At 38.4% G+C, this 19,317-nt stretch overlaps 1 pseudogene; it reads right to left on the bottom strand.

Annotated features, from left to right (window-relative positions):
- Window positions 1-552: 552 nt before the first annotated feature.
- On the bottom strand, window positions 553-12,996 carry LOC141552731 (methyl-CpG-binding domain protein 3-like; annotated as a pseudogene).
- Window positions 12,997-19,317: the final 6,321 nt, after the last annotated feature.

Genomic DNA, 19,317 nt, shown 5'->3' with positions numbered 1-19,317 from the left:
CAGGCCCTTGCACAGGAGATAATACATTGCAGGAATTGTTGGATGAGATGGGAAGAAGACTGCACACAGAAGGTCTGGCTTTAGCTCTTGGCCAAACTCTCCCAAGCTGTGTGTCCTTTTCCTGTTCAAAACATCTATTGCTCCATCTGTAAAACAGGGATAATGGGATTTGCACTGTTTCACTGGGGTGTTGCAAGGATCAAATAGAATCCTAAAACTTTGTAACAGTTAAATGCTATATAAATGTGAATGACTCATCCTTTATTAGTTATTTTTTTATTTATAAGTATTCTATTTATTTAAAGTGTATTATTTATCAGTTATTTGCTTCTCACTGAAATGTGTCCCAAGATCCTGAACCCATTAACACTTTTTTAGGGGAAGGCAGCAAATGGAGAGCAGAGAACGCAGCTACAAAAATTCTCCCTGTCCTCTCCTCCCCCACTCTCTCCTGCCCCAGCCCCTTCCTGCCTGACCAGAAACCCTAAAGAATCTGTGCTGGCCACAACAGCGTCGGCATGGGCAAGGGGTGATTCCAAAGGACGGTTTGGGTTATGATGTCAAGGCCCCCTCAACACGGAAAGATCTGTGGCGCCCAGAAACCCGAGCAGCCGCGGGGGGCAGGGGAACCTCAGCCCAGAGAGCTGCCAAGCTGCATTTCCTGCCCCGCACCCCACCCCCACCGCCCAGAAGCTGAGATCCTGAGGCACTCGCAGCTCTGGCGGCTGCGGGTGGGTTAAGCTGCCAGATGTTTCCCAGCTGTTGGACCTGGGCCTCCAGCTGAGCCTCAATGAGCAGGCCCTGTAGCTTGTAAGTATTCCTATAAACAGTTTGGGGGTTGATGAAGCCCTCACCTGGGGTGGCCACAGAAAAACTTCCCACGGTCCAGGCAGGGAGGTGGGCTTCCTCTGAGATGGTGGTGCGCGTTGGGGGGCAGGGGGGAGGGCATCCTGCTTGGGTCAGGCCTGGGCCGCCACCTGCTAAAGCAGGGCCTGCCTGGCCCTGCCCCCCTCCTGGTCTTCTGGCGCCAGAACCGTGTGGTCCCTGGAATTTGATTATTTGTCTTAGCAGATAATTCAGGCCAGAAGGCTCAGCCTGCCCTTTCCCTCTCATTGCTGCTCAGCACCCTCCTAGCTTCTCTGACCCTCTCCCAGTCACAAAGACCTCTTCTCACTCAGCTTCATAAAGCCCCAGAGTAGTTCCTTTCAAGGACCCTGAGTTCAGTCCCTTCCTCTCCCCCGGACATTTTGCCATCTCTGTCCAGATCTCAGTTTCCCCTTCTGTAAAACAAGACGGACAGGACTAGATGAGCTCTGTCTCCTGCGGTCCCTCCCAGCCTAGACATTCTGAGCCTTGAGGTCCCTCCTACTTTTAACCTGTTAAGCCAAATATTGTCAATTCAGGCATGTCTGACGGGGACCACTTGGGGGCTTTCCTGGCAGAGACACTGGAGCGGTCTGCCATTTCCTTCTCCAGATCATTTTACAGATTGGGAAACTGAGGCAAATGGAGTTAAGTGACTGATCTAAGGCCACACAGTCAGGAAGTGACCACTTTTAGACTCAGGAAGATGAGGCTTCTTGATTCCAGGTTCTGCGCTCTGCGCTAAGGCACCACCCTACTGTCTTTGATTAATCTGAGCATTTCTTACATCACACAGACCGGAATGGAATAAGACATTTCTTTAGCACTTACACAGTTCTCAAAGTGCCGTACTCACAACCCCATTGTGGGGTAGGCGGCACAGATACTGTTTGTCCCTATTTTGTGGATGAAGCCCAAGGAGATTAAGTTATTTGCCCAATATAATACAGCTAGTAAGTGGCTGAGTCAGAACTTGAACTCAGGACACTCAGTGCTTCTTTAGTAGTCCCTCAAGGAATAACCAGTGCGGTGGAAGGAGGAAGGAGCACCACTTTTGGGGTCTGAACAGCTCACCTCCAGAGTTACAATACTTAACTCGCTATGTATTCTTGAACAAGTTATTTGTCTCCTTCAGCCTCAGTTTCCACATCTGTAGAGTGATGATAACATCCATACTGCCTACCTCCCAGAGTTGTTATGGAGAGAGTGATTTATAAACTTCACAGCCCTGTAGAGATGTGATTTATAATCATGATGTAAAGCCGCCCGCGGGCTGTTCTGCATCACAAGTCTCTCAAGCTCACTAAGTCCTTCTGAAGTTTGCTCTCCTCTCAAGAACCCAGAGTTACTTCCACACCACTCAAATCTTTCATCAATGATCCTGATAATGGCAGTAACCCATATGGAAGAGAAGTGAACTCAGAGGAGTGGAGGAAGGGCTTTAAAAGAAACAGGAAAGGGAAAAGGGAAGAAAGATAAAGAGGAGCCCTTTTCTTTAATAAACAAGAGTTACCAGTCGTTTCCAAAGGCATGTTCTAAATCCAAATCCCATGGCCAAGCTGGTCTGACAGTGTGACAAAGGGAAGATCAGACGTAATCCTGCAGACCCCCGATAAAACATCTTCATGGGTATGGTTTTTGTTACTGGGCAAGTCATGACCTTGGCAACCAAGCTCAATGCCCTACGGAGGCTGCTCCCTCATTAGAAAGTACAGGTGCCCAAATACCAGCACTCCCCATCCAGGAAGAACCGAGAAGCCCAAGCTAGTCTCTTGGATATTCAGCAAACATTCGCTTAATCCCCATTACATGCTCTTCTTAGGATAGGCAGAAATGGATAAACCCTAAAACATCAAGAGTTATCAAGATTTAGAAATGATCGGGATCAATTCCCTCACCTTACAAAGAAGAAAACCGAGACCTTGTAAAGTCACACGATGACTTAGTGGCAAAGCTAAGATGATATCTCAAAGCTGTTCTAATTTGCATTTCTCTAATCAATAGAGTAATTTTATATTGGCTCTGCCTATCTATGAACAAGAATCCATTTCTTTTAAAAAAAAAAAAAACTTTTTATTTTTAAAACATTCGCACGGATAATTTTTCAACAATAACCCTTGCATAGCCTTGTGTTTCAGATTTTCCTCTCCTCCTCCCCTTCCCTAGATAGCAAATAATCCAATATATGTTATATATGTGAAAATATATGTTCCAATATGTGTAAACATATTTACCCAATTCTCTTGTTGCACAAGAAAAATTAGATCAAAAAGGAAAGAAAATGAGTAAGAAAACAAAATGCAAGTGAGTAATAACAACAAGAGTGAGAATGCTATGTTGTGATCCACACTCAGTTCCCACAGTCTCTGGATGCAGACAGCTCTCTTCATCACAAGATCATTGGAACTGGCCTCAATCATTGTTGGAAAGAGTCATGTTCATCAGAATTGATTGTCGTATAATACTGATGTTGCCATGTACTATGATCTCCTGGAAGAATCCATTTATTTTGACTCCTAGTTTAATATACTTTCCATTACTGCACATTCTTACTCCCAATATCTTGGATAGTGTATATCAAAGGATATCTAATAGTAGGGGAAATAAGTAGAGGATAGAGGGGAAATAAAAAATTACTATAGTGCCATGTGGTCTGCTAAGATTACAGACTGTATTGCAATTAAATCTTATTGAATTTGCACAGCTCTCTGGAAGATACGGACTTGAATAATAGAGTGGATTTGGAGAGGCAGAGAGGATCCAAGAAGGGAGTTATGCTAGAGGCAAAAACATAGATTTACAGATCAATTAAGAATCAGCAGAGGTCTAGAGGAAGAAAAAAATTGATGTTTTATTTGGGGAGTGGGGAATAGAACATATTGGTTGGAATAAAGATTGCCCATGGAGAAACCATGAAATAGTTCTGGAAAGAGAGAATTGGAATGCTAAAGTCTAACATAGGACGTTGGACTTTGTTCTAGATAATGGGAGCCATTGAAGCTTCATGATGTTCATGGCCATTGAGCCCCATTGGGTGCCATATGAAGAATAGCTAAGACCAGTAAAAGACAACCTAGAGTCCTGAGTGGTTGATTTCAAATTAAATTTAACAAAGTTATTTTTTTTAATTTAATTTTATTTTCAAATCTGCATTGTCACTCTCTCACCTCCCCCCAGCTTATCTTTTTTTTTTTAAATACTAGTTTATCTTTCCCCAATTATATGTAAGAATAATTTTTAACATTCACTGTTTTAGGGGGGGTTAGGTTTTTAGTTCCAAATTTCATCCCTCCCTATTTCTCCATCTCTCTCCATGAGATGGTAAGCAATTGGATTTAGGTTTTACATGTGCAATTATTCAACAGACTTTTATTAAGCCAAGTCTTATCCTTCTAGAAGAGGAAAAGAGAGAAGGAAAAGAATAAAAAGATGAAAGAGACAGGTGCTCAAGAATCTCACAGTACAAAAGAGAGAATGAAGTACATCATCCCACTGGTAATTTTTTTTAACAGGCAAGTATTCTTTTGAATTGGTTTTGGGCATTTTTTGGACACTACAACTGAGTCTCTGACAATATAGTATTGACAGAATGGATTCCCCACACTCATCAGCATCTTTATCCAAAGAACTCAGCATTGCCTTTAAAATCATAGCAACTTAAACCAAAAAAAAAAAAAAATTAGATGAGTTTAAGGGGGGAAAAATATTCCTCCCCTTAAAGACTTGGAACAAGGAAGAAGACTGGGTGATTGAGGAGAAGGAGGGAAAGTTTCCATTGATTTCAGGGGCTCTGAAGCATTCTCTCAAGAACGATGATTAATTAAACCTAGGAATCTGGAATCTCTGGGGGAGAGGCTCAGTCTCAGGAAGGACTATAATCACCTGTCCAAGGATTTTTCCAGCAGAACAAATAATCAGGGAGGAGTGAATAAGATTCTGGTTTCATTTCTGTCTCTGTCATTAAATTACTTGGTGACCTTTGGCAAATTGCTCCCCTCTCTGTGCTTAAGAAGAAAATGAGCTAACAGCTAAAGTTCTAATTCTAGCATTTAAAAAAATATTTTTAAAAATTAGATCTTATTTGTTTGTTACATTTTAAGTTACAAACTGTCTCCTTCCTTCCTTCCCCTTGCACTCCACACTAGAGAAGGCCACCATTTGACATATGTCTGTATGTCTGTAGGTATATGTGTATTTATATCATATATACATACATATATAAGGAAAACCGTGTCATGCATACTTCTATTCATCAGTTCTTTCTCCGGAGGTAAATAGCATCTTCCTTCATAGATGCTTTGTAGTTGATTTCTAAAATCAACTTGCTCATCATTTCTTACAGCACAGCAATACTCCATCACAATCATATTCCACAACTTGTTTATCTATTTTCCAGTTGATGAGCATCCCCTCAATTTCCAGTTCTGTCACCACATAGAGCTACTATAAATTCTTTAGAACATGTAAGTTCTTTTCCTTCTACCTCTCAGCCCCCCTCACGTTGAAAAACAGACCTAAAAGTGGTATTGCTCAGATCAAAGGATATACACAGTTTTATAACTCTTGAAGCATAATTCCAGATTACTTTTCAAAATGGTTGGATCAGTTCACAGTTCCACCAACATTGTATTAATGTCCCATTTCTCCACATCCCCTGCAATATTTTTCATTTCCCCCTAGTATTTTAGCCAATTTGATGGATATGAGGTGATATCTCAGTTGTTTTCATTTGTATTTCTCTAATCAATAGACTATTTTATTATATTGGCTCTGCCTATCTATGAAGAATTAATATTCAATTATTTAAATCTGACTTTGTGTAAAAAGTGTTTAATAATTATGATCAAATAATTTATGTAATTGTCTTGGCAGGTATACATCTAGGTTATTTATGCTATTTACAATTATTTTAAATAGGGTATCTCTTGCTATTTCTTCTTACTGGGTTTTTTTGGTATAATATAGAAATACTAATGATTTGTATGAGTTTATTTTATATCCTGTTACTTTGCTTAAATTATTGTTTTCAGGGGCAGCTAGGTAGTGCAGTGGATAGAGCACCAGCCCTGAAGTCAGGAGGCCCTGAGTTCAAATTTGACCTCACGAACTTAACACTTCCTAGCTGTGTGACTCTGGGCAAGTCACTTAACACCGATTGCCTCAGGAGGAAAAATTATTGTTTCAACTAATTTTTTAGTTGACAATTTAAGAATTCTCTCTCTCTAATACATACATATATATATATATATTGGTTTTTTTTTTTTTTTTTCATCTCAAGCCCATCCCCACTTTAGGATCTAATGTCTCATTCTTCTATGACTACCCCATTATTCCTCCCTCGACATTTACCACTGCCCCCACCCCCAGCATTTCACTCCCTGCACTGAGGCTCAGCTTCTTTACTAAATGCAACATTTACTCATTTGGTTTTTCCCCATATTTCTCCCCCACCTCTCCCAAGAGGGGATTGATGGATGCTTGTTAGATTTTCGGAGAACCTTCCCTAAAAATGTGGCTTTAAAACCAATGTTCAAGAAAAGAAGCCAGAGATGGCTGGCTAAGGGCCTACCTCCATTTGCAGATGGACAGATGTGTACACATAGTGGTTATGTCTGGGTGCACCTGCACAGAACGTGATTGTCAGCTCCCTGATAAAGCGTGGTCCCTTTGTCACCCCAGGAGACAGTCCGAGCCCAGAAATCTGGAAGGCAGATGGAGGCAGCCAGGAACCCTCCTTCTCTCCGGTGCTGACACATTCCCATCCCCCCTAGCGCTCATGATTTCTTCTCTCTCTCATTTCCCATAGCCATCATTATTGTTACTAATGAGATGGATGATTATTCTTAGCACCCTTATTGTTAGCCCCCATTTCCAAGGTACTTTAAGGGTCTGTGGTTGCTTAGTTAACCAATCATATCTGACTCTTTGTGATCCCATTTGGGGTTTTCTTGACAGATTGGAGCAGTTTGCCATTCCTCTTCCAGCTTATTTTACAGATGAGGAAACCGAGTCCAGCAAGGTTAAGTGACTTGACCAGGATTACATTTGAACTCAGGGCCAATGCTCTATCTACTGTGCTACCTGACTGCCCTGATTGGAGGTTTACAAAGTGCTTTAATCAGTACCCTTGTGAGATAGTCTAAATATTGTTATCCCCATTTTACAGATGAATACATTAAGGCCCCAAAGTCCCCTAGCAAGAACCAAGTTTCTATACCAATAATTGGGCCATAAGGATGTACAGTCCAGCATTGTTTATTTCTTTTCCATATGTATCTGGTCTCCTAAATAGACTGTGAGCCCAGGAAAGAAAAGGTCTGTATTTTTTGCCTGTTATGTACCCTAGAGTTTATAGTACAGATTGAGACATACAAGGTGTCCCAAAACTCTTGGTGCAGTTTTAAGCTTTATTAGTAATGTCTTAGTGCTTTACTAGCTCAATCCTGCTCTAAGACTTTTGGGAAACTGCTTACGGATAGCTTAACACCTACTTTGAGTGTCACAACAACTTGGTGAAGTAAATCTTATTACTTCTACATTAATGAGGAGGAACATGGGGCTAAGAGTTAGTGACTTACTCAGGCTCACATAGCTAGTAATGAGAAGGGATGCAGGTCTCTGATTCCAAGTCCTATAATTTTATCTGCTAATGCACACTACATCCTCAAGGACTTTTTTTTATTATTGTTATATTTTTCCAATCATAAGCAGGTTTATAAAATCCTAGAGGGTAAGTCTCTCATCACTTGATGGCTACTAGCTGAAGAGTAAAACTGCCACACATGATTTATTTTACTTGATTCTTTCTTGTTACTACTCCCTTACCCTTTGCCCCTGCCCCCATCTTTAAGTAAATATCATCCAAAGAATTCAATCAGATGTTAGGGGGAGCAAATGCTAATGAGTTCTCCTCTTGCTCCCCTCTCCTCCCCCTGCCTCCCACACATATACACCACTTCTGGTATGGGAATAAAAGGAAATAAAGCATTAAGAAAGAATTACTGTAAATATATTGTATTTAATTTATACTTTAACATATTTAACATGTATTGGTCAACCTGCCATCCTGGGGGGGGGGGAGGGGCGAAGGAGGGGAAAAATTAGAACAAAAGGTTTGGCAATTGTCAACATTGTAAAATTGCCCATGCATATATCTGGTAAATAGAAACTATTAAAATAAAAAAAAAAGAAAGAAAAGAAAAGAATTACTGAACAGTTATGTTTTAGGGATATCTATTAACTGGGAGTTATAAACCACTGGGAGATCTTTGAGGGAATATAAGATAATAGGGAAAGTATTAAGTAGGGAAGATAACACCATTGGTATATTGGGTGAACAGTTTAAAAATATGGAATTTTCTGGGGTCTTTAGAAGGATATGCAAAGTTGGGGCTATTGACTGGTGAGCACAAAGGCACCCTTGTATAATTTGCAGAACCTGAATATTTTTTAACTAAGGGGAGAATATATGCTCAGTTATATTCCAAAAGAAGTTTTACCTTCTCTACCTTTTCCTGGACATGGTTAATTCTTACTCAGTGAGTGAATTTGCTTTGTTATGGGTACTTGTATCCATGTTGTACCCATAATATATATCCATCATAAAATTAATAGCTAGTTTATACATTTGAGATGCTAGGAGTTTGGAGAGCTTAAGAGGGAAAGAGATAAAGAGGTCAGACAGAGCAGAGAGTTAGACTTTGTAAAAACATGGACTCAATTTCCTGGTGGGAGGGCTATACAACCATTTACTTCTATGGATTACAGGGGTGAAGGCATCAATGGTGCAATGGGAGTTTGAAACATGGAGCAATAAGGCACAATCAAGTCAAATCATATCAAATCAAAGATAATAGTGAGTCATTGCAGCTTATCAAGTAGCAGCAGGGCATGGTCAGACCTATACTTAATGAAAATCACTTTGGAAATTGAGGAGAGGATGGATAAGAGTAGGGAATGATGTAAGATATAAGGTCCAATGAAAAGTGACTGCAGATTCATTCAGAGGAACAAAAAAGTGAAATCATTAAAAAAAAAAAAATTAGGAATGAGATAATAGCACTTCTAAATTTCAAACTATATTACAAGTAGCAAAAATCAATTATTTGGTATCCATGGAACAGACTAGACTAAGGAGAATAGAATTAATGAGACTCAATAACCCAGTTTTTAATAAATCCCCAAACAAATCACTGGGGAAAAAAGTCTATTTTATAAGAACTGTTGGGAAAACTGAAAAGCAGTCTGGAAGAATTTAGATTAATTATACCTTCTATCCCAGTAAATTCAAACTGTATATTTGACTTGATTATTTAAGGTCATATCGTAAAAAAAATTAGGAGAAGCAGATTTTATATACTTTGTAGCTTCTGAAAAGATGTATTTTTTCCCAGTTGATATCATCAATTTATTAAAGAAAGTTGAATTTCAAAAAATAAGAATGAGACTATCACAGTTTCAAGTGAAGGTGAACAAATAAACTAAAGGTTAACACACTTTTTACTGGCAGGCTCTTGCAGGGGTGGAGGACATCTCTTTATAGATGGATTTTCTGCTTTGTTTGGAAGCATTTCCGGAATCTCACTTGTGATATCACTGAAAATTTCCCAGATATCTCCTTTCTTCTGCTACCACACCTAAGGGATGCTAAAGAGCCTGGGGTGAAGCTATTTTGGGAGACTGTAATGTTGATGGCTTAGTTCTGCCATGCAAAGTAAAGTAGGGTCAATACAGAATTAGGATAAATTTGAAAAAACTTAGCATGAAAGGTGAATCTGATTCCTGTCAGATCTTCCTTCTTTATATTAACTTTAATTCTGAATATATCGTAAAGGAATTCTGGTGTTGTGTTCAAATAAGGCATGTTGGAAGAGAGTATCACATTTTTATTTTATTCTTCACTCTTTCCAAGATGAATCTGGGCATGAAATTCAGTGACCTGAATTCAAATATAGGACAACAATTCAAAACAAAAATGGTCTGTTAGATTTGAGTATTGTCAAGCAAGTAACTGGGAATATACAGAGAAGGGAAGAAGCAACTCTTTTAATCTTAAAAAAAAAAAAAAAGCACCAGCCCTGAATTCAGGAGGACCTGAGTTCAAATGTGATCTCAAGACACTTAACACTTCCTAGCTGTGTGACCCTGGGCAAGTCACTTAACCCCAGCCTGGGGGGGGGGGGGAAGGATAGAGAAAATGCTAAACTTTGGTCAAAAAAAGGTAAATATAGTATTGGTCAACCTGAGATATGGGGGAAGGGAGTGGGGGGAAGGAGGGGAAAAATTGGAACAAAAGACTTGGCAATTGTCAATGCTGTAAAATTACCCATGCATATATCTTATAAATAAAAAGCTATAATAATAATAAAAAAGAAAACTATCTTTGCATATATTTTGAAAATACAAAGTTATCACTTGGAAAAAAAAAAACCCTAAATAAGATATAAACAAACACATGCAAACAAATATATTCTCCACTCTTGGTCTTGCCCCTGACCCTTTTCTTCTCCTTCATCTTCCTCCTCTTCTCCAGCCCTTTTTCTCCAAAGGCTTATTTCCATCCCTTGCAATCTCTTCCACAAGAGCAAGCATGTCAATTATTCAGGCTTCCTCCAACCTCTCTCTCACCTGCTGTTTCCTGATCCCTTCATCAGTCATTACTGTTAAATGCTTTGGAAAATGCTTGGGAGTAACCCTCAGCCCAGAGTTCTCCCACAGCTGTTGAGAGGTGCCTAGTGATGGGCACTGAACTCTTTTGCAGAGATAATATTGTCAATGGTGGAGAGAGCAGTTTCTTTGGTACAGCCTGGTCTGATCACTTATAAACGTTTTGGAAGATCCATTGCCTGACTCTTCTGCAGCCTCAAAGGCATTCAATCCATTTAGTTTCTTTCCCAGTTCCTGCATCCCACCCCACCCCACAAAAAAGCTAACCAGACTGACCCACAGCCTTCTGTGTGTCAGTCCTTACTTTATTGGTGGGATGCTTAGTTATCTAAGTACCAGCTATTTAAAGATGGAAGCTGTCTGGTGGATGGGGTGCAGAGGGCTGGGGAAAGGGTTGTATTAAATCTGGTTTTCCTTTGGCTTGGTTAGAATAGCCATAGTGCATCCTTTGTCTACTCTTGTTCATCTTGCTCGTGAATAATTTTCCTGTTGGAAAAAAAAGTTCTCAGGAGAATAAGGAAGAGTAGATTAAGGGAGGGATCAGTTCTAATCAAAATAAACACTAAAAAGAGTAGATTTCCAGGAATAAGAACCTGTTGTTGGACTAAATAAAGAGAACAGCTTTAGAGGAGCAGAAGCAGACTGCATCAAACCTAAAGCATTGGTGCTAAGAACACTCCTCTCTCACTATCCTCTTCTCTTTTATAGAAGAAACAAAAAATAAAGAGAGGGAAAGTATAAAATAATACAATGTGGAGGAATAATAATTTCTTTTTTTCCTATAAGCTTTTGAATTTCATGTAATCAAAATTACCACTTATTTTTTATGATAATTCTCTCTTATTTGGTTAAGAATTTTCTCCCTATGGAAATACCATCCACATTCAGAGAGAGAGAGAGATGGACACTGAATGTGGATCAAAACATAGTATTTTCACTTTTTGGAGGGTTTGTTTATTTTTCTCGTGGTTTTTTTTCTCTTTTGGTCTGATTTTTCTTGTACAGCATGACAAATATGGAAATGTGTTTAAAAGGGTTATACATTAGTGGCTAGAAACTGGAAAATGAACATATGCCCATCAATTGGTGAATGGTTGGGTAAATTATGGTATATGAATATTATGGAATATTATGTTCTGTAAGAAATGACCAGCAGGATGAATACAGAGAGGTTTGGAGAGTTACATCAACTGATACTGAGTGAAACAAGCAGAACTAGGAGATCATTATATACTTCAACAATGATACTGTATGAGGATGTATGCTGATGGAAGTGGATATCTTCAACAGAGAAGAGCTAATCCAATTCCAATTGATCAATGATGGACAGAATCAGCTACAACCAGAAAAGGAACACTGGGAAATGAGTGTAAACTGTGAGCATTTTTTGTTTTACTCCCCAGGTTATTTTTACCTTCCGAATCCAATTCTTCCTTTGCAACAACAACAATAACAACAAAATTCGGTTCTGCACATATATATTGTACCTAGGATATACTATAACATATTTAATGTGTGTGGGAAAGCCTGCCATCTAGGGGAGGGGGTGGAGGGAAGGAGGGGAAAATTCGGAACAGAAGGGAGTACAAGGGATAATGTTGTAAAAAATGTTACAATTATAAAATGAATAATTTTTTTAAAAAGGGTTATACATATTTAACCTATATCAGATTGCTTGCTCTCTTGGGGAGAGGGAAGTAAGGAAGGGAAGGAGAAAAACCTGAAACATAAAGTCTTACAAACATGAATATTGAAAACTATCTTTACATGTATCTGGAAAAATAAAATACCATTGAGAAAAAAAGAAATGACATGGTAAATATGGAGAAGTATGAAAATACCACAGTGAAGTGAGTAAAGTTAGGAGAACAATAGTTTCAATAATGTAGATGGAAGGAACCACAAAACAATACTGAATTTTATTAAATTACAATATTGAATCTTGGTTCCAAAGAAGAGTTATCACAAGACACTTCTTGTCCTTCTAAAGATATGGGGGAAGGGAAAATAAATAAGTAACTGCATAAATTGTCAAATTTTTTGACAAGTTGATTGGATTTATTTTTTTCTCTTTTTTCTGTAAAGGAGAGTATTAGTCAGGGAAGTGAAGAGAAGCATGGAGAAATGTAGGTGATAGAAAGCAGAAAATATCAATTACAATCTATTTTTAAATTATTTATTAACTTTAAATTCTATGGGAAGAGCCAATATGGTAGTATAGAAGCAACAAACCCAGTCAAACTGTCCCAAACAATTTGAAGATAATATATCAAAATTCTAGAATGAGACATTTTTTTAAGCCCAAGACAACTTAGGACATCAAAAAGAGAAGTCTGTGACTGGAGTGGTGACCAATCCAGAATGCAATCTACATACACCATTACCAGTAATGGGCCTTGGAGGCAATGACAGGGGCAGTAGTAGCTTCAGGAGCTTCCAGCCCAGAGACATTAAGGAGTTGGACATGGGGAGAACTATATCAATTAACATAGAGTGAAATGGGCAGAGCCAGGAAATAATTGTATATAATAACCATTATATTATAATGATGATCAACTGTGAAAGACTTAAATACAATGATCCAAGACAGTTGTGAAAGACTCATCATTTAAAAAAAAAAAAAAAAAAAAAAAAAAAAGTTATCCACTTCCAGAGAGAACCAATAAACTTTGAGGATGTTTGTATGTATTTCTCTCTCTCTCTCTGTCTCTCTTTCTCTCTCTCTGTCTCTCTCTCTCTCTCTCTCCACACACACACACACACACACACAAACACACACACACATATATATATATATATATTTCTTTCTTTTATTTTTAAAAAGTAGCTAATATGGAAATATGTTTAGCATGAATTCACATGTATAATTGATGCTATACTGTTTGCCTTTTCAATGGGTGGAGGAAGGTCAAAGGGGGAAAGAATTTGTTTTAAAAGATAAACAGCTGTTACGTTCTGACCTATTTTAAAGAATTATCTTCCTTGTAATAGTTGTAAAAGGAAAAAAAATAGTTGTAAAAGGTGCTTCATTCCATTCTCTAATTTTTTTATGATACAATATATTTAAGGCTAGTATCCACTTAAATATTATTATGGTATACAGTACAAAATGCTGGCCTAAATTTAATTTCTGCCAAAATCATTTCCAGTCTTCCTAGAAGTTCTTGTTAGAGAATCCTTCCTCTGGTAGCTTATCTTTCACTGTAAAAAAAAAATTATAAAAGCTCTCACTAGAGTGAAAGTATTTTATTGGAGAAAACAAATATCAGCATTCAAGCTTTCTGCATTAGGCAATATATATATAGCTTTCTCACTAGGACATGGTTGTACTACAGGGTATAAAATTTAGGGGCAGCTAATTGGTGCAGTAGATAGAGCATTATCCCTGAAGTCAGGAGGACCTGAGTTCAAATTTGACCTCAGACATTTAACATTTCCTAGTTGTGTGACTCTGGGCAAGTCACAACCCCAATTACCTCAGTGAGAGGGGGAAAAAAAAGAATATAAAATTCAATGGAAGCTTAGTATTTCCAATCTGGGAAGAACCATGGAGAACTCAAATTATTCTCAGATATTCAATAAATATTCACTGAGGCTTTCCTATAAACTCAGCAATGAATACTAAAATTTAAAAAAAAATGCTTAAAACAAACATCAGACATCAACTGATCTAATCCTCTCATAGTATTTGTAATATTGGACATTGATGCAAATCTGGACTTACTAACTAGTGATGTCCAAGTTATTTCCTTTCTCTGAACCCCAATTACCTTACCTTGTAATGCAGTTATACTAAAGCATCTCTAGAATCTTCTTCTCTAACTCTAAATGTTATGGTCTTATTGGTCTTCAACAGAGAATAAAAAATTCAAAGTCCCTATGCTAGAATTGAAGAAAAGAAGTTGCTCAGCTTGGTGAAAAGGGAACTAACTGCAGAAAAATTTAGATACACTTTTTAAAAGGGGACTAAATCCCAAATGCTACTTAGAACCTCTGAACTATCTAAGAAAATGGGCCTGTCAGACTCAGAGATGGGAAACACAAATGCTATTGATAATGCTGTTTTGATCTTCCTTCCCAGATAATATGAAGAGAAGGGACCGAAGTCATCTCAGCTCTAACAAGACTCTCAATTTTAAAACCAGGATGAGATCAACACATTCCTAGAATAGCCCAGGATTGGAGGTTAAAGACAAAGGATAATAGAGTAGCATCCTGGGATAAGGAAAAGAGCCTTATAAGGCAGTCATGCATTAGAGTAACAATTCTGCAGCTGCCTCCTTTGTGTAAGCTTGGACAAGGGAATTCTCCACTTTGGGCCCTAATGTTTTCCTCATAAAATTAAATTCATACTGTAGCTCTGCTGTGCAGAGACATTGTGCGACTGAGAATAATGTGAAATAAAGATAGAAAGGTAGATTGGAACCAGATTGCATTGGGACTAGAATGGCGCCTCGACAAGTATGTATTTTATCCTAAAGATAAATGGACCCATTGAAGGTTTTTGAACAAGGGAATGACACAATCAACTCTATACCTTGGGAAAATCTGACAGCAGTGAAGAGAATGAACTAAAGAGAAGGAGTCTTAGAATCATGGAGACCAGTTAAGAGGCTACTCCAGAAGAGAGGTGATAAAAGCCTGGTAGTTATGTGAAAAGGGAACAAATGTAAAAAATGTTGTGGAGATATCCTCATAGTAAGAAAGAGGAAAGAGTCAAAGATAATGATAAGACTGTGAACCCAAGAACAGAAAGGATAGCAGCAGAAATAGGAATGTTTGGAAAAAAGACTGGTATGGAGGAGAAGATAAGTTTCATTTGGATATGATAAGTTTGAAATGTCAACATAACATGTCTGGGAGTCAACTGGGGATGTGACTCTGGACTTCAAGAGAGATGTATACCTAGATATACAAACTTGGGAGTCTTCTGCTTGGAGATCATAATTGAACCAAGGGATGTGATGAGATCATTGAGAGAGTGAATGAAACAATAGATGGATTATGATCTGGCAAATAAGAACAAGAGAAAAAAATGGATAGCTAGGAGAACTGGAGAATTGTGAAATTCAGATGGAAGAAATAGTTGACTATGCTAAAAGCCTCAGAGAGGTCAAGCAAAAATGAACCTTCAGAACAAGGTTTGGATTTAGCATTTATGAGATGATAATTATATTGATAATAATGACAAAAGTTGGAATTGATATAGGCTTTAAGGTTTGAAAAAGAGCCTAACAAATACTCATTCAAGGCTAAATATCCCCATGAGGTAGGTACTACATACATTGTTATGCCCACTATTGGTGAGGAAACCAAGGTTAAGTGATTTGTTCAAATTTATACAACTTGTGTAAATAGAGGCAGGATTCAAACTTTTCATCTTCGGTAGCCTTTGAGAGACTAGTTTCAGTGAAGTTGTGGGATTAGAGTTGCAAGAGGTTGAAAAATGAGAAGAGGGTAAGGAAATAAAGGCAGAAATATAAGACTTTGATTTTCAAAGGGAGAAAAGACATGGTGATTGAAGGTATGGCAGGGAAAAGTGACGATTTTTTTTAAGGATTGGGAAGCCTTGATCCATGGAAAAGATACCAGTAGAAAAGGAGAGATTAAAATTGAGGTTGGTAGGTGGGGATAAGCTCCCAAAGGAGATGGGAAAGGATGCTATCAAAAGCACAACCTTGGTGAACAAAAAGATTCCAATCTTTTCCCAAGAGTCAAGACAAACAAGGAAAAACTTGGAGAAAACAAAGACTTAGAGGTGTTTTTTAGGTGAAACAAGGAAACTTAGGAAAGATTGCCTTGATTTTCTTAGTAAAGTAGGAGATGAGGTCATCTACTGAGAAGTGAAATGGGAGCAAAGTTTATTGAGAGCTTGAGGAGAGGAGAGCTGCTTTCTAACAGCTGATATGGAAGATATGATAGATGGTCAATGAGGGAAGAAGGAAAGAATCACTATGTAGATATGATTATATGGAGTTCAGATTAGCCAAACTGAGACCTGTTTAAGACCTTAGCTTAGAATGACCAAGGTCTCCCACTGCATCCAGGAGCATCTCCAGTCGTCCTGATCTCCATCTGGCCACTGGGGAGAACCTGAGGCAGGTGACCTTGCCCAACCCTCCCTCACTTCAACTGCCCCGCCGTTATGGCCTCCCCTCCCTGCTGCCATGGGCCTCCTGGAGAAGGAAAGACAAAGAACAACCTACATCTGTAGTGGACCAAATCAACACATTTGCCTGACTTCCTCCAGCAGTGTTTAGGCAGAAGGAAGATAGTGAATATAACCCAGGGTTCGTTGGCAGAATGAACGAGTGAGGGATCAAAGGCAGAGGACAGTGGTAAACAGCTGAATCCGGTGGCTCTTGAGTCAAGACTGTAGAGGGGAAAAGAGCAGGTGAGGTCCTGGAGCCACATTGAGGACAAAATAAAGGTTTGGGCTTGAGACAGCGTTAGAAGGGCAGGCGGGGAGCATTCTGGGCAGGTAGTGGAGGAGGCTGGCAAGTTTAAGGCTCTCCAGATTTCCCCCACAAATATCACAAATTTGTGAACACAGACTGATGAAAACTCAAGAAGACTTGGGGCAAAACAGGGGTCCTCCTGTACAACCCAAGAAGAGCCGAAGAAAGTCCCCTCCGGGGATTAATCCGTGTGACGTGCAAACACCTCCGGGCAGCTAGGAGCTACCCCAGCTTCTGAAGAGCCACCCCAGAAACTCCAGGGGGGAGCCCTGGGGGGAGCTGGGTGTGGCTGGAGCCTCAGCAGGAGCCACAGAGACTCACCTCCTCGGATGTGTGTGGAGTCGGGATTTGGGTCCAGGAAGACAGAGCAGGGACTCTGCTGGCTGTGGGCACTTGAAGGAGGGTGGGGCTCTTGGTTTGGGGTTCCTGGTCAGAGAGGAGAGCTGAAAGGAAGCTTGAGGCACATCCCCCTCATCCCACTATTAAAGGTGCTTACACTAATACCTCTTATTTAAAAAAAAAAATGAACTGGCAAAGAAGAAAGAACCTCACCTTAGAAACACATTTAGGGCAACACAAATCTGGGGTTCATCTTCTTAGGAGTAAAAAAGTAAAAAAAAGCTTCTACTCCAAAAAGTGTCATGAAATGGCTCCCTGCCCAGAGAAAATTTATAGAATTCAAAAAACAATTTAAAAATTAAAAAAGTAAAAATAAAAACCATCCAAGAAAAACAAGATGATGAAAAAAAAATTACCACCTAGAAAAAAGATACATCAAAGATGAAAATAACTCTTTGAAAATTAGAATTGAGCAAAGGGAAGCCAATGTAGCTACCAGAAACCAAGAGATAACAAAATAGATTATAAAGAATGAAAAAAATAGAACAGAATGTGAAACATTTTATTAAAAAAAAAAAAAAAAAGACAGACCTAGAAAACAGATCAAGAGAAAATATAAAAATAATTGGACTGCCTGAAATTTGTGACCAAAAAAAGGAACTTGACACAAAGTTATGCAAAAAATAATCCAAGAAAATTGTTCTGGAGTGATAGAACATGAGGGGAAAGTAGAAATAGAAAAAATCCACTGATCACCACCTCAATAAGATCTTTTGTGGAAAACACATAGGAACATTATTGCCAGATTTTGAAACTCTCTGATCAAAGAGAATATTTGCAAGAAACAAGAAAAAAAAAAAATTCAAATATTCTGGAGCTACAATTAGAATTGTACAGCACTTATTGGCAGCCACAATAAAAGACCACAGGTCCTGGAATCCTATCTACTGATAATCAAAAGAACTAGGCCTGCGGCTCAAAATGTCATATCCAACTAAATTATCTATAATATTGGATGGAAAAAAAAAAAAGATATTCAATTAACTTGCAGGTTTTCAGGACTTTATGTCAACCAAACCAAACTTAGAAAATTTTAACAGATAAAAGCCAATATCAAGATGTTGCCAAGATCAATTTTAAGGAATTCAATATGGACAAATTGTTTGTTTTTTTTTTTTTTTCTTTAATATGTCATTGTTTAAGATTGACATCAACAAGAAGGCAGCTCAAAAGAAAGAATGGGGCAGAGTTAAGGTAAAAATAGTAATTATGTTATACAAATAAGGTGCAGAAGAATAAACAGAGAGGCATTGGACGGGGAGGAGGGCTCATAGTTCTGAAAACCTCACATCGGGAATGGATTAACTAAGCAATACTACATATATACTTTGAAGGATAAAGCACCTTCCAAAATCTATAAAGAAATAAGGGGAGACGGATGAACAGACAAAGAAGTAAAAGGTGAGGGAAGAAGACAAGGGAGGTGTCCTTGGGTGGGGGGGGAGATTAAGTAATTGAAAGGCAAATTAGAGAGCAGTGATAGGAATCAGCAGAGATAGGAAAAATATGTTTGTGTATGTGTGGGGATGTGTGTGTGTATATGTGTATATATATATCTACATATGTATATATAAATATATTCTTTCTAACTATACTTGCTTAGGGGTGGTGAGGATGAAAGAGGGAAAAATAAAGTAAAAAAGATGAGCAGCAGAGAACAAAAGAACAATTTACAAGGAAGTAAAGATGGACACTCATTAATATAATTTATTTTACTAATATATATATACTTTCTTGATCTGGTAATTTGTTGTTATATATTTTGAATCCTTGATGTTCTTCTGGGCACATGACAATATTCTCTTTTATTTCATTTTGTTTTGTATTCCTTTTCTGGTTTTCTTTTTTTTTATTCCATTTTTCTAAATAATTTTTAAAAAGGATAGGTGTTTATGATCTAAGAGAGAAATTTCAGAACTCAGTATCATGG

This window comes from Sminthopsis crassicaudata, chromosome 2, assembly GCF_048593235.1.
Source record: "Sminthopsis crassicaudata isolate SCR6 chromosome 2, ASM4859323v1, whole genome shotgun sequence".
Classification (NCBI taxonomy): domain Eukaryota; kingdom Metazoa; phylum Chordata; class Mammalia; order Dasyuromorphia; family Dasyuridae; genus Sminthopsis; species Sminthopsis crassicaudata.
This window is presented reverse-complemented; position numbering and strand designations above follow the sequence as displayed.